The sequence below is a fragment of the Salvelinus alpinus genome, chromosome 4 (genome assembly GCF_045679555.1).
Source record: "Salvelinus alpinus chromosome 4, SLU_Salpinus.1, whole genome shotgun sequence".
Classification (NCBI taxonomy): domain Eukaryota; kingdom Metazoa; phylum Chordata; class Actinopteri; order Salmoniformes; family Salmonidae; genus Salvelinus; species Salvelinus alpinus.
Genome location: NC_092089.1, coordinates 2322261 through 2337360, shown reverse-complemented (window position 1 = coordinate 2337360; position 15100 = coordinate 2322261). Strand labels below are relative to the sequence as shown.

The following is a 15100-nucleotide window of genomic DNA, read 5'->3' as shown; positions in this document are numbered from 1 at the left end:
CACAAAGGCGGAGGTAGCGGTCCTGCTGCTGGGTTGTTGCCCTGCTACGGCCTCCTCCACGTCTCCTGATGTACTGGCCTGTCTCCTGGTAGCGCCTCCATGCTCTGGACACAACGCTGACAGACACAGCAAACCTTACATTTAACATTTAAGTCATTTAGCAGACGCTCTTATCCAGAGCGACTTACAAATTGGTGCATTCACCTTATGATATCCAGTGGAACAACCACTTTACAATAGTGCATCTAACTCTTTTAAGGGGGGGGGGGGGGGGGGTTAGAAGGATTACTTTATCCTATCCTAGGTATTCCTTAAAGAGGTGGGGTTTCAGGTGTCTCCGGAAGGTGGTGATTGACTCCGCTGACTTGGCGTCGTGAGGGAGTTTGTTCCACCATTGGGGTGCCAGAGCAGCGAACAGTTTTGACTGGGCTGAGCGGGAACTGTACTTCCTCAGAGGTAGGGAGGCGAGCAGGCCAGAGGTGGATGAATGCAGTGCCCTTGTTTGGGTGTAGGGCCTGATCAGAGCCTGAAGGTACGGAGGTGCCGTTCCCCTCACAGCTCCGTAGGCAAGCACCATGGTCTTGTAGCGGATGCGAGCTTCAACTGGAAGCCAGTGGAGAGAGCGGAGGAGCGGGGTGACGTGAGAGAACTTGGGAAGGTTGAACACCAGACGGGCTGCGGCGTTCTGGATGAGTTGTAGGGGTTTAATGGCACAGGCAGGGAGCCCAGCCAACAGCGAGTTGCAGTAATCCAGACGGGAGATGACAAGTGCCTGGATTAGGACCTGCGCCGCTTCCTGTGTGAGGCAGGGTCGTACTCTGCGAAACCTTCTTGCCACAGCTTGCATTGATGTGCCATCCTGGATGAGCTGCACTACCTGAGCCACTTGTGTGGGTTGTAGACTCCGTCTCATGCTACCACTAGTGAAAGCACCGCCAGCATTCAAAAGTGACCAAAACATCAGCCAGGAAGCATAGGAACTGAGAAGTGGTCTGTGGTCACCACCTGCAGAACCACTCCTTTATTGGGGGTGTCTTGCTAATTGCCTATAATTTCCACCTTTTGTCTATTCCATTTGCACAACAGCATGTGAAATTTATTGTCAATCAGTGTTGCTTCCTAAGTGGACAGTTTGATTTCACAGAAGTGTGATTGACTTAGAGTTACATTGTGTTGTTTAAGTGTTCCCTTTATTTTTTTGAGCAGTGTATATATATATTTTTATTTATTTTACTAATACACAGTTATGGTACGACCCATAACTTTCTAAGTGACCCCAAACTTTTGAACGGTAGTGTATAAATCAAAACAAGCACATAAATCAATCAAATGTATTTATAAAGCCCTTCTTACATCAGCTGATGTCACAAAGTGCTGTACAGAAACCCAGCCTAAAACTCCAAACAGCAAGCAATGCAGGTGTAGACGCACGGTGGTTAGGAAAAACTCCCTAGAAAGGCCAGAACCTAGGAAGAAACCTAGAGAGGAACCATGCTATGAGGGGTGACCAGTCCTCTTCTGGCTGTGCTGGGTGGAGATTATAACAGAACATGGCCAAATGTTCATAGATGACCAGAAGGGTCAAATAATAATAATCACAGTGGTTGTAGAGGGTGCAACAGGTCAGCACCTCAGGAGTAAATGTCAGTTGGCTTTTCATAGCCGATCATTCAGAGTATCTCTACCGCTCCTGCTGTCTCTAGAGAGTTGAAAACAGCAGGTCTGGGAAAAGGTAGCAGGTCCGGTAAACAGGTCAGGGTTCTCGTAGCCGCAGGCAGAACAGTTGAAATTGGACTAGCAGCATGGCCAGGTGGACTGGGGACAGCAAGGAGTCATCAGGACAGGTAGTCCTGAGGCATGGTCCTAGGGCTCAGGTCCTCCGAGAGAGAGAAAGAAAGAGAGAATTAGAGAGAGCATACTTAAATTCACACAGGACACCGGATAAGACAGGAGAAATACTCCAGATATAAGATTGACTCTAGCCACCCGACACATAAACTATTGCAGCATAAATACTGGATGCTGAGAGAGGAGGGGTCGGGAGACACTGTTGCCCCGTCCGACGATACCCCCGGACAGGGCCAAACAGGCAGGATATAACCCCACCCACTTTGCCAAAGCACAGCCCCAACACCACTAGAGGGATAACTTCAACCACCAACTTAACATCCTGAGACAAGGCCGAGTATAGCCCACAAAGATCTCCGCCACGGCACAACCCAAAGGGGCATTCATAATTCATAAAGGTCACGTTAACTGACTGATATTATCTCATAGAACACAACATATTAGATCTCCTAAGCCTTCATTTCTGTGCATATCCCAAAATCCCATTATTTCCCTATTAGAAATGGCCAACGAAGCAAAGACAGAAAATGCTAACTAATTTCTGTTTTTGAGGACTACAAGCTGGCTAGCTCTATATGCAACTGGATTTCCAGCAAAGTTGGTCATTGGTTGTTGAAATAACATAAATATTTTCCATGACAACATGTGGAGCCTTGAAAATAGAATTTGAATTATAAGTCTAAAACAAACATTTAGCTATTAGCTAGGCAAGTTGAGATATTTTAAAGCTTAGAGCCAGACTCAGTAAGTCTCATTTACATAATTTGTGATTATGAAGTGAGTTCGTAAATACATTTTGACTATCTACACTGATTTTTAGAGCACTCTCGTTTGAGTGTGCCAGAGCGGAGAATAACTGATGAATTTACAAACGCACAACACCCGTTGAATATGACAGGTGTCAGTAAAGTTTGGCAAAAAAACGATTAAGTTGTTGCTAGCAGCACAGTTAGTCACTCATGTTGCAATTGTGGTGGGAACCATTACTGTACAAAGTTAGAGGTGCGCTATTTGATAGATTCCCCGCGCCCCCTACCTCGGGCTTCCAGTGGGGAGACCTGAGGTCAACCTACCCCCGCCCATCCTCCCCATCTCGTACTTCTGAGTGGGAGACCTTCCCAGGCAGTAGCCTGCCTAGCTCACTCACAAACTAGAATCAGGGTGCCCACTCCGACAAGGTTAATTGACCAACAGTCCCACATGGTGACATGATATCATTGACGTGACTTGCAAATGAGCGATAGAAAACCGATCGTGCAAATGTCACCATTCTGAATTTTTTTGTGCGGGCGCTTGTGCCGCCCCCGGGCAACATGCCGCCATGGGCGGATGCCCATGTCACCTATACCTAAATCCGCCACTGGAACCATGAAGCCACGTCTTTGGTATGCCCAACAAGGGTGAAAGAGAATGAGGTGTCCGAAGTCAGGGCTATCCAGAGCATTTCATATGCAGCGGCTGTTAAAAGATTTGAGGGTTCGAATGGTGCTCCTGAAGAGTCCATGGTTGTGGATAGGCCTTCACTGAAGGCTGCAGGGGTTTCTTTTCAACAGCAGGACCCAGATATGTTAAAGGTTAAGAAGGTGGACTTTGTGGCCTTTATAGCCAATGTTGATTAACGGCACTGCCAAGGTGGAGAGAAGTCCAGGAAAATAGATTTCACTGTGGAAGCGGTGGAGACTTCTCGGTGATGGAGTTGCATGGAGTATAATCACAAGCCTTACTACCCTCTCAGGTCATCGAGCCTGAGAAGGGAGATATTCAGATTCGAAGGAAGGAAGGAAGAAAGAAGTGGGAGTTTAAGGATTTTGGTTTTATCAATGTGTTTTTTAAATTATTTTATTTTTGGGTGGATTAAGTTCGTTTTTCCTATCATGTATGGGTTTTATTTGTACCTTTTTTTTCAACCCCGTTCAGTTGGTTGCGGTATTACACATTTTTGGGTTGTAGTCTGCCATAAAACCCACAGAAGAATAAGAATAATTTAGTCACTAACGCACTTGCTAACATGAAAAAAATCTAACTGCTAGGGCGAGTAAAATGGTCAGAGTGAGGTGTTCTCTCATTTGTGTCTGGAAGTAGCTAGACAACTTTAGCCAGTTATTATGGGCGCTTGACTTTCGTTGTGAGGTCAGACCGCTCGGATTAACCCTACTCCTCTGCCATACCGTCCAGTGTGCGCTCTGAACGCACCGAGAGCGAAACGTTCTGAATTTACGAACGAACAACATGGACATCACCAGAACCAGGCTTTTTTTTAACCGTGATTTTGGGTCACCCCCGAATATTTTGCGCTGCTGCAATAGTGAAAAAACTGAATGCGCCACTTAGTCCATAGATCTGTGGTTACGTGAAACTTCCGAAGTCATCCAACAGTTATAATCAGGGGTGTAGTGCTGCCAGCGGTGCTCAGCGGAGCGACGCTCCACCACTTCTCAGAATGGTGCTATGTCTCGAAAGATCACATGATGATTAATTAGTATTCTACATAACACACCGAATATAATAGCATGATAATGTCAGGCTACTGTTATACCAAAAACACCATGTCATTTCTAATGACAATTTAGGATGACCGCTGATTATTTTTATTTCATCTGCTCTAAAATTCGACGAGTTAGGCCGGTTAGCCATCCTCACGTCATTCAAGAAGATCGAAATGCATATCCACATGAAAGTGACTGGGATGCGCAGCATGGACGTTTGACCTCTAAAACGTGAAGAATTGTCATTCACGATTAACAGTGATGATGGCCTAATTTATAATAAGGTAGGCCTAATTTGGTGTTTTATGAATTAAAAAATATAATATTTCCCTTTAGCCACTTACAGTATTGTGTAGGCATAGGCAATCATGCTATTTGGATGACGCATTGTCTGTATATTCTAAAATGATTTTATACAATAGGTTTCGTGTCGTTACCAACTTTAATTCAGAAATAATGGCTTAATAATAATTAAAAGATGGTGCTCCGGTAGGCTACCAACAAAAAAAATGGCACTATACCACTGGTTATAATACATATAAAGCAATTGCCATGTGTGGTCATCTGATAATTCCAGCACCGTTTTGATTGGGACAGTATCATTGTGCTGCTTTGAGACAAGCATGGGAACTCATCTTGATAAATCAATCTGTCAGATTTTTGTTTTCACTGAATCTCCGTTTGGATATTTGGTTACAATTATGCTTGGAAATGTTAGCTAAATTGAGGCTCATGATCATTAGTTTAGCAATTGAAAACCAAGCAGATCCTCTACACACACGCATTAAGCCTATAGCCTATCTGATGAGCTTTCCTGATGATTTCCTGAACTTTCCAATACTTTTCAGTTACTTTGCCTACTGATGCGAATACACATTTTTACACTTTTTCCATAGGCTATTCAAGTAATTTGACATATTTTAGTATTGTTTAAAAAGGTCGTAAGGACTACATTGTTTCAATAACAATATAACTGAAACCACGATTGGCTTTATTGACTTACTGAATGTATTCTCGTAATTGTCTACAGCAGGTCTACCTACACTATAACCTCATGTGGTTACTGATCACAATCAATTGAATTAATAATTCAATAGAAGTGTTGATTAATATATTTGGCAATGGGGAGAGCACAGTGCATGGAAGAAAACAGGAAGGGGTGATGGAAGCGCTGCAGATATATTGAAAACATTTGCCAAATTATATAATTAATCCTGTCTATTAATATAATAAATGAAATCACTGAAAATACTACACCATCGTAATTTAGCCGCAGAGGATCAATAGCTTTTTAAACATTTTAAATGCTGTAGATTGTGTTTTGTCACATTATGAGCGCATTGGCCTAGTCTACTGTCAGAAATCCAGCAATTGGGCAGTCAGCGCAGCAAATATAAAACAGCTGATTGTTGACTTGTGGCTGTCAATGAACAGCAGGCAGCAGCTAGAAGGTATTTAGCAAAGTTATTTAGCAATATTTCAAAATACAATTGCGGGAAAAATCTGTTTTAAATAGGTGAGTGCTACTGGAAAGTTGGTGGATGATCATTTCCTCCTCATATTGTAGGCCTAAAATCTGTGTATCCACTATTTTCATTGGCCTATACTAAGTGGTGTAAAGTACTTAAGTTAAAATACTTGAAAGTACTACTTAAGTAGTTTTTGGGGATATGTACTTTACTATTTACACTTCCATTCAAAAGTTTGGGGTCACTTAGAAATGTCCTTGTTTTTGAAAAAGCTAATTTTTTGTCCATTAAAATAACATCAAATTGATCAGAAATACAGTGTAGACATTGTTAATGTTGTAATTGACTATTGTAGCTGAAAACTGCACATTTTTGGGGGAATATCTACATAGGCCGTACAGAGGCCCATTATCAGCAATCATCACTCCTGTGTTCCAATGGCATGTTGTGTTAGCTAATCCAAGTTTATCATTTTAAAAGGCGTATTTGATCATTAGAAAACCCTTTTGCAATTATGTTAGCACAGCTGAAAACTGTGCTGATTTTAAAGAAGCAATAAAACTGGCCATCTTTAGACTCATTGAGTATCTGGAGCATCAGCATTTGTGGGTTCGATTACAGGCTCAAAAGGGCCGGAAACAAAGACTTTCTTCTGAAACTGTTCAGTCTATTCTTGTTCTGAGAAACAAAGGCTATTCCATGCGAGAAATTGCCAACAAACTGAAGATCTCGTACAACGCTGTGTACTACTCCCTTCACAGAACAGTGCAAACTCTCTTACCAGAATAGAAAGGAGTGGGAGGCCCCGGTGCACAACTGAACAAGAGGACAAGTACATTAGAGTTTCTAGTTTGAGAAACAGACGCCTCACAAGTCCTCAACTGGCAGTTTCATTAAATAGTACCCGCAAAACACCAGTCTTGACGTCAACAGTGAAGAGGCGACTCCGGGATGCTGGCCTTCTAGGCAGAGTTCCTCTGTCCAGTGTCTGTGTTCTTTTGCCCATCTTAATCTTTTCTTTTTATTGGCTAGTCTGAGATGGCTTTTTCTTTGCAACTCTGCAAAAACAAGCCAGAGCTCCCACCTCATCTGTTGAATACACGGAACAGGCCTATCAATTCCTCTAAGTTTGTTCAAGGCCGACACGTCCCACGCGCCAAAGAAAGGCAAAAATGTGGTACTCATGAGTACGCTGCATAGGGATGGGAGAATCTGAGGCCAGGAACATCAAAAACAGAAATCCTAATGGATTACAATGCCACAAAAGGTTGGGTGGACAATTTAGATAAGCTGGTGACTGGCTAGAGCTGCAAAAGAAGAACCCTACGCTGGCCTCTTGTGATATTCTTGGACATCTCGGCGTACCAATGCGTTTGTCATCTGGATGGCGTTAAACCCAGATTGGAACAGAGGGACGCTCCAGAGGAGACTGCTCTTTCTCAAGGTGCTGGGCAGGCATTGGTAAGACCTCAAATCCAGAGGAGGCAACATATCCCAAGGACCTCAGCTTCTGCAGCCACCGTGAGGAGGATTCAGGAGGAGGACGCTGGTGCCCCATCCGCCTGTCCCACAGAACCAACAACTCCAATACCGGAAGTAAGTGTGAGTGATGTTGTTGCATATGTGTGTGTCTGACTCTCCTACCTTGGCCTGCTGTAACTATATATGTGAGTGAGATGTCAGTAAAATTCCTGAACTAAGTGTTTTCATCCTTCTAGATTGCATCCTTCTAGATTGCATCCGGTAGCAACAAGACGAAGCGCTGTGATGTGGACAGAAAAACACAGTACACATGCATCAAGTGCAAGAAATACTTTTGCAACACACACACAATAAAACTCTGTCCCTCATTTGGTGTGTAGACCGGGCTTAATTTGTGTTCAATGGGACTCATTTTTCAAATTCTTCTTTCATCAATACATTTCGAGATATATTTGGGACTTACTGAGTCTGGCTTTAAAATAAAAAGGAAGACATTTTGTGGTTGGAATTGCAGTATGTATTTAGTTTGAGAGCCAGGCACCACACCCCAATAGGGATTTTCCCCACTTTAAGTTGAATGTAGACACATAATTGTTTGTATGGAAAAATTCTGAAATATTGTATTATAATATGCAAATGAGGCGATCTCATAAAATTTTACATATTTGTATATCCCTTAAACTCATTTTTCTGGACACTGGATTAAGTCAGCCTAAATATGTTGGTTTAATTTTGTTAAGACACTCCAGGACAGGACTAACTCAGAGCAGATTGTGGATAAATACTTTTAAAAAATCTTTCTAGCTGTAAAATACATTTTAGGCACATTTAAAAAAATAAAAATAAAATTGTATAGAATAAAATGTGTTGGTGTGTGGGAAGAGTCTGACTTTTGGGAAATTACAGTTAAAAACAAATATTGAATTTAAAAGACCAAATGCCAAACACATATTTAGGGCTAATCACCATCTCCTCAAAGTAAGATAGTACATAACCCTCAGGACTACCTGGCCTGATGACTCCTTGCTGTCCCCAGTCCACTTGATCGTGCTGCTGCTCCAGTTTCAACTGCTCTGCCTGTGGCTATGGAACACTGACCTGTTCACCAGACATGCTACCTCGTCCCAGACCTGCTGTTTTCGACTCTCTCTCTACCGCACTTGCTGTCTCTAACTCTGAATGAAAAGCCAAACTGACATTTACTCCTGAGGTGCTGCCCTGTTGCACCCTCTACAACCACTGTGATTATTATTATTTGACCTTGCTGGTCATCTATGAACATTTGAACATCTATGAACATGTACTGTTATAATCTCCACCCGGCACAACCAGAAGAGGAATGGCCACCCCTCAGAGCCTGGTTCCTCTCTAGGTTTCTTCCTAGGTTCCGGCCTTTCTAGGGAGTTTTTCCTAGCCACCGTTATTCTACATCTGCATTGCTTGCTGTTTGGGGTTTTAAAGAGGGCCAGTTTTATTGCTTCTTTAATTAGGACAACCGTTTTCAGCTGTGCTAACAGAATTGCAAAAAGGTTTTCTAATGATCAACTAGCCTTTTAAAATGATAAACTTGGATTATCAGCCGTTTCCAGCTACAGTAGTCATTTACAACATTAACAATGTATACACTGTATTTCTGATCAATTTGATGTTATTTTAATTGACAATTTTTTTTATTTTCTTTCAAAAACAAGGACATTTCTAAGTGAACCCAAACTTTTGAACGGTAGTATATGTTTAGTCCATTTTGAATACAGGCTGTAACACACCAAGTCAAGGGGTATGAATACTTTCTGAAGACACTGTACAGTCGAGGGTGAAAGCAACAGACTAACTGTCTGTTAGTGCACTTGTTCCTGCAGTCAGCAGTACTGGCTAGTTAACTATGTTTGTTCATATGGTTATGTAGCCATATAATTTATATGGTAATCAATTGCTGAGAGAGTGTGCTGTGAAAATTCATATTAATGTGATTGGCTCAGTGCTCTGTCACTCATGGGGACACTACGTCACCGCCAAGCCTAAGGGTAAAGCTTGAAAATTCAAGCCCCTTGGGTGCTGCCATAGAGTTACATTAGAAGGGCCCAGTCGCAATTCAATGGCTCAGACACGAGATGTATGTAGCAGGGTCTACAGTCAATCACGTATTACAAAAAGAAAACCAGCCCCGTCGCGGACACTGACGTCTTGCTCCCAGACAAATTAAACAACTTCTTTGCTCGCTTTGAGGACAATACAGTGCCACTGACACGGCCCGCTACCAAAACCTGCGGGCTCTCTTTCACCGTGGCCAACGTGAGTAAAACATTTAAACGTGTTAACCATCGCAAGGCGGCCGGACCAGACGGCCTCCCTAGCCGCGTCCTCAGAGCATGCACAGACCAGCTGGCTGGTGTGTTTACGGACATATTCAATCAATCCCTATCCCAGTCTGCTGTTCCAACGTGCTTCAAGAGGGCCACCATTGTTCCTGTTCCCAAGAAAGCTAAGGTAACTGAGCTAAACGACTATCGCCCCGTAGCACTCACTTCCGTCATCATGAAGTGCTTTGAGAGACTAGTCAAGGACCATATCACCTCCACCCTACCCAACACCCTAGACCCACTCCAATTTGCTTACCGCACCAATAGGTCCACAGACTATGCAATCACACTGCACACTGCCCTAACCCATCTGGAGAAGAGGAATACCTATGTGAGAATGCTGTTCATCGATTACAGCTCAGTATTTAACACCATAGTACCCTCCAAACTCATCATTAAGCTCGAGACCCTGGGTCTCAACCCCGCCCTGTGCAACTGGGTCCTGGACTTTCTGAAGGGCCACCCCTAGGTGGTGAGGGTAGGAAACAACATCTCCACCCCGCTGATCCTCAACATTGGGGCCCCACAAGGGTGCGTTCTCAGCCCTCTCCTGTACTCCCTGTTCACCCATGACTGCATGGCCATGCACGCCTCCAACTCAATCATTAAGTTTGCAGACGACACTACAGTGGTAGGCTTGATTACAAACAACGATGAGACAGCCTACATGTAGGAGGTGATGGCCCTTGGGGTGTGGGACCAGGAAAATAACTTCACACTCAACGTCAACAAAACAAAGGAGATGATCGTGGACTTCAGGAAACAGTAGAGGGAGCACCCCCCTATCCACATTGACGGGACAGTAGTGGAGAGGGTAGAAAGTTTTAAGTTCCTCGGCGTACACATCACGTGCAAACTGAAATGGTCCACCCATACAGACAGTGTGGTGAAGAAGGCGCAACAGCGCCTCTTCAACCTCAGGAGGCTGAAAAAAATTGGGCTTGTCACCGTAAACACTCACAAACTTCTACAGATGCACAATCAAGAGCATCCTGTCGGGCTGTATCACCGCCTGGTACGGCAACTGCTCCGCCCACAACCGCAAGGCTCTCCAGAGGGTAGTGAGGTCTGCACAACGCATCACCGGGGCAAACTACCTGCCCTCCAGGACACCTACACCCCCCGATGTCACAGGAAGGCCAGAAAGATCATCAAGGACAACAACCACCCGAGCCACTGCCTGTTCACCCCGCTATCATCCAGAAGGCGAGGTCAGTACAGGTGCATCAAAACTGGGACCGAGAGACTGAAAAACAGCTTCTATCTCAAGGCCATCAGACTGTTAAACAACCATCACTAACATTGAGTGGCTGCTGCCAACAATCTGACTCAATCTCTAGCCACTTTAATAATTAAAAATTGGATGTAATAAATGTATCACTAGTCACTTTAAACAATGCCACTTTATATAATGTTTACATACCCTACAATACTCATCTCATATGTATATACTGTACTCTATACCATCTACTGCATCTTGCCTATGCCGCACATCCATCACTCATCCATGTATTTGTATGTACATATTCTTATTCATTCCTTTACACTTGTGTGTATAAGGTAGTTGTTGTGAAATTGTTAGATTACTTGTTAGATATTACTGCATGGTCGGAACTAAAAGCACAAGCATTTTGCTACACTCGCATTAACATCTGCTAACCATGTGTATGTGACCAATACAATTTGATTTGAAGGGCCCATCCAAGAAGGCTCAAGGTCATTGCCCACAGTTTATATCTACAGTAGCTTTGATTGGATGTCAACATCATACTTTCAAAATCTTAGCTAGCAGTCATCATCATGAATCAAGTTGACAATCTACTGGCAAATCCTTTTTAATCCTTGTCATATGAAGAGAAATAATGAAGAGAAATTATAGATACAATTTATCGGTGCTCATTGACCATTGGACATAAACATTACACAACAATTTGGAAATCTCAAATTCAACAATTAGTGATTTGGAAGGAATCAGTGGCTAACTGCAAACATTGCAAAGCAATCACTAGCCTGCTATTCAGGGGAGTGGCTGTGTGGTCCCAAGTATAAGATTAAGGGTCTCTTTTCCTAGTTAAAAATTATAAACATATGCATCGCACATGTATTTTTTTGCCCAACCAAGATTTACATGCTAAAATTGCCACTGGAGAGGAGACATGTCATACTCATCGTAGACGTCTCTAAAGCATAGGTACTGGTGCATCTGGCACCCAGGCTAGGGGACAGTAGGTTCGGGTGGGTTGTTTAGCAACAAAACCGATGAGCACTCAACTGCGGAGCAAAACAGGTGGAGTTGGCATAGAATCAAAGGGTTGTTGACAACATATACAGTTGAAGTCGGAAGTTTACATTCACCTTAGCCAAATACATTTAAACTCAGTTTTTCACAATTCCTGACATTGAATCCTCGTAAAAATTCCCTGTCTTAGGTCAGTTAGGATCACCACTTTATTTTAAGAATGTGAAATGTCAGAATAATAGTAGAGAATGATTTATTTCAGCTTTTATTTCTTTCATCACATTCCCAGGGGTCAGAAGTTTACATACACTCAATTAGTATTTGGTAGCATTGCCTTTAAATTGTATAACTTGGGTCAAACGTTTCAGTTAGCCTTCCACAAGCTTCCCACAATAAGTTGGGTGAATTTTGGCCCATTCCTCCTAACAGAGCTGGTGTAACTGAGTCAGGTTTGTAGGCCTCCTTGCTCGCACACATTTTCTATAGGATTGAGGTCAGGGCTTTGTGATGGCCACTCCAATACCTTGACTTTGTTGTCCTTAAGTCATTTTGCCACAACTTATGTATGCTTGGGGTCATTGTCCGTTTGGAAGACCCATTTGCGACCAAGCTTTAACTTCCTGACTGATGTCTTGAGATGTTGCTTCAATATATCCACAGACTTTTCCTGCCTCATGATGCCATCTATTTTGTGAAGTGCACCAGTCCCTTCTGCAGCAAAGCACCCCCACAACATGATGCTGTCACCCCCGTGCTTCACGGTTGGGATGGTGTTCTTCGGCTTGCAAGCCTCCCCCTTTTTCCTCCAAACATAACGATGGTCATTATTGCCAAACAGTTCTATTTTTGTTTCATCAGACCAGAGGACATTTCTCCCAAAATTACAATCTTTGTCCTCATGTGCAGTTGCAAACGGTAGGCTGGCTTTTTAATGGCGGTTTTGGAGCAGTGGCTTCTCCCTTGCTGAGCGGCCTTTCAGGTTATGTCGATATAGGACTCGTTTTACTGTGGATATAGATACTTTTGTAACTGTTTCCTCCAGCATCTTCACAGGGTCCTTTACTGTTGTTCTGGGATTGATTTGGACTTTTCGCACCAAAGTACGTTCATCTCTAGGAGACAGAACGCGTCTCCATCCTGAGCGGTATGACGGCGGCGTGGTCCCATGGTGTTTATACATGCATACTATTGTTTGTACAGATGAACGTGGTACCTTCAGGTGTTTGGAAATTGCTCCCAGGGGCCTCCCACAATTTCTAGTGTTGAAAGATTCCAAGAGCATAGTGGTCTCCATCATTGGGAAATAGAAAACATTTAGAACTTCCCAGACTCTGCCTAGAGCTGGCCGTCCGACCAAACTAAGCAACTGGGAAAGAATGACGGGGAGGTGACCAAAAACCCAATGACAGCACTGCATAATGACCACTGACAGAACTACAGAGTTCATTGGTTGAGATGGGAGAGCCTGCCAGAAGGACAAGAGTCTCTACAGCACTTCACTAATCTGGGTTTTATGGGAGTGGCCAGATGGAAGCCACTCCTGATTAAAAAAAGGCACATGACACCAGGCCTGGAGTTTGCAAAAATGCAAGTGAAATACAGAGCATAAATCACACGGCAAAGGCAAAAATTTAACTTTACTCTTTGACCTGAATGCAAAGCGCTGTCTGGAGAACCAGGCACAGCTAGTTCATCACCAGTCTAACACCATCCCTACCGTGAAGCATTGTGGTGGCAGCATCATGCTATGGGGATGTTTTTCAGCCGCAGGGACAGAGGGACTGGTAAAGACAGACTGAACAATGAATGGAGCCAAATCCTTGATGAGAACCTACTTCAGAGTGCAAACGACCTTAGATTCGGGCGAAGATGTACATTCCAACAGGACAATGACCAAGTATACAGCCAAAGCAAAGCTGGAAAGGCTTCAGAATAATGTGAAATTCCTTGAGTGGCCCAGCCAAATCCCAGACTTTAATCCCATTGAAAATCTGTAGAAAAGACTACAATTGCTGTTCACAGCCTCTCCCCATCTAATTAAACAAACAGTTTGAGAAAATCCCCAAATCCAGATGTGCAAAACTGATACCTCATATCCAAGACGAAAAAACTGTAATTGCCTCCAAAGTTGCTTCTACAAAGTATTGACTCGGGTGTGTGAATACTTATGTAAATGGATTATTACACATTTTCACTTTGTCATTATGGGGCAGTGTGTAGATGGGTGAATTCAGTCTGCAACAACAAAATGTGGAATAAATCAAGGGGTAGAAATACTTTCTGAAGGCACTATAAATAAGATTCAGTTTGCAGCCCAATCGAAGCGCGGCTTAATCCCACAAACTCACCTTAGTATTTTGTGAATTCCGATATGTGAAAAATTGTCTTCAGTTGTCCATGCAAAATAAAACATGTTGCGGATATTATCTAGACTACGGAGGAAGGCGACAGTAATTTTATGTTGTCCCACTCACACGGAACCCAAACCGGCTTCGCGCATGCGCCATCGGGCATACATTTATTTTGTCCCCCTACACCAAACGCGATCACGACACACAGGTTAAAATATCAAAACAAACTCTGAACCAATGACATTAATTTGGGGACAGGTCGAAAAGCATTAAACATTTATGGCAATTTAGCTTGCACTTATTAGCTAATTTGTCCTATTTAGCTAGCTTGCTGTTGCTAGCTAATTTGTCCTGGGATATAATCATTAGGTTGTTATTTTACCTGAAATGCACAAGGTCCTCTACTCCGACAATTAATCCACACATAAAAACGGTCAACCGAATCGTTTCTAGTCATCTCTCCTCCTTCCAGGCTTTTTAATCGTTTAACTTATATGGTGGTTGGCATCTAAACTTTCATAGTATTACCACGACAACCGGCAACAGTTCGTCTTTCAATCACCCACATGGGTATAACCAATGAGGAGATGGCACATGGGTACCTGCTTCTATAAACCACTGAGGAGATGGGAGGCAGGACTTGCAGCGCGATCTGCGTCAGAAATAGGAATGACTTCTATTTTAGCCCTTGGCAACGCAGACGCTCATTGACGTGCGCGAGCAGTGTGGGTGCAATAATTGCATAACATAGATTTCAAAATTTATTTGGTCAGCCTACACCATCATGGTGTATGTGGCACTGCTCGTCACATTTCCCCAGTAAACTGACTGACAACGCCCGGAAAAGACACAGCGTATACGTTAA

General features: G+C 43.2%; 1 long non-coding RNA gene across 1 annotated transcript; it reads left to right on the top strand.

Annotated features, from left to right (window-relative positions):
- Positions 1-7264: 7264 nt before the first annotated feature.
- On the top strand, positions 7265-7653 carry LOC139572730 (uncharacterized). Its single transcript, XR_011674466.1, has 2 exons — positions 7265-7399; positions 7522-7653. It is a non-coding gene; the product is annotated as an uncharacterized lncRNA (long non-coding RNA).
- Positions 7654-15100: the final 7447 nt, after the last annotated feature.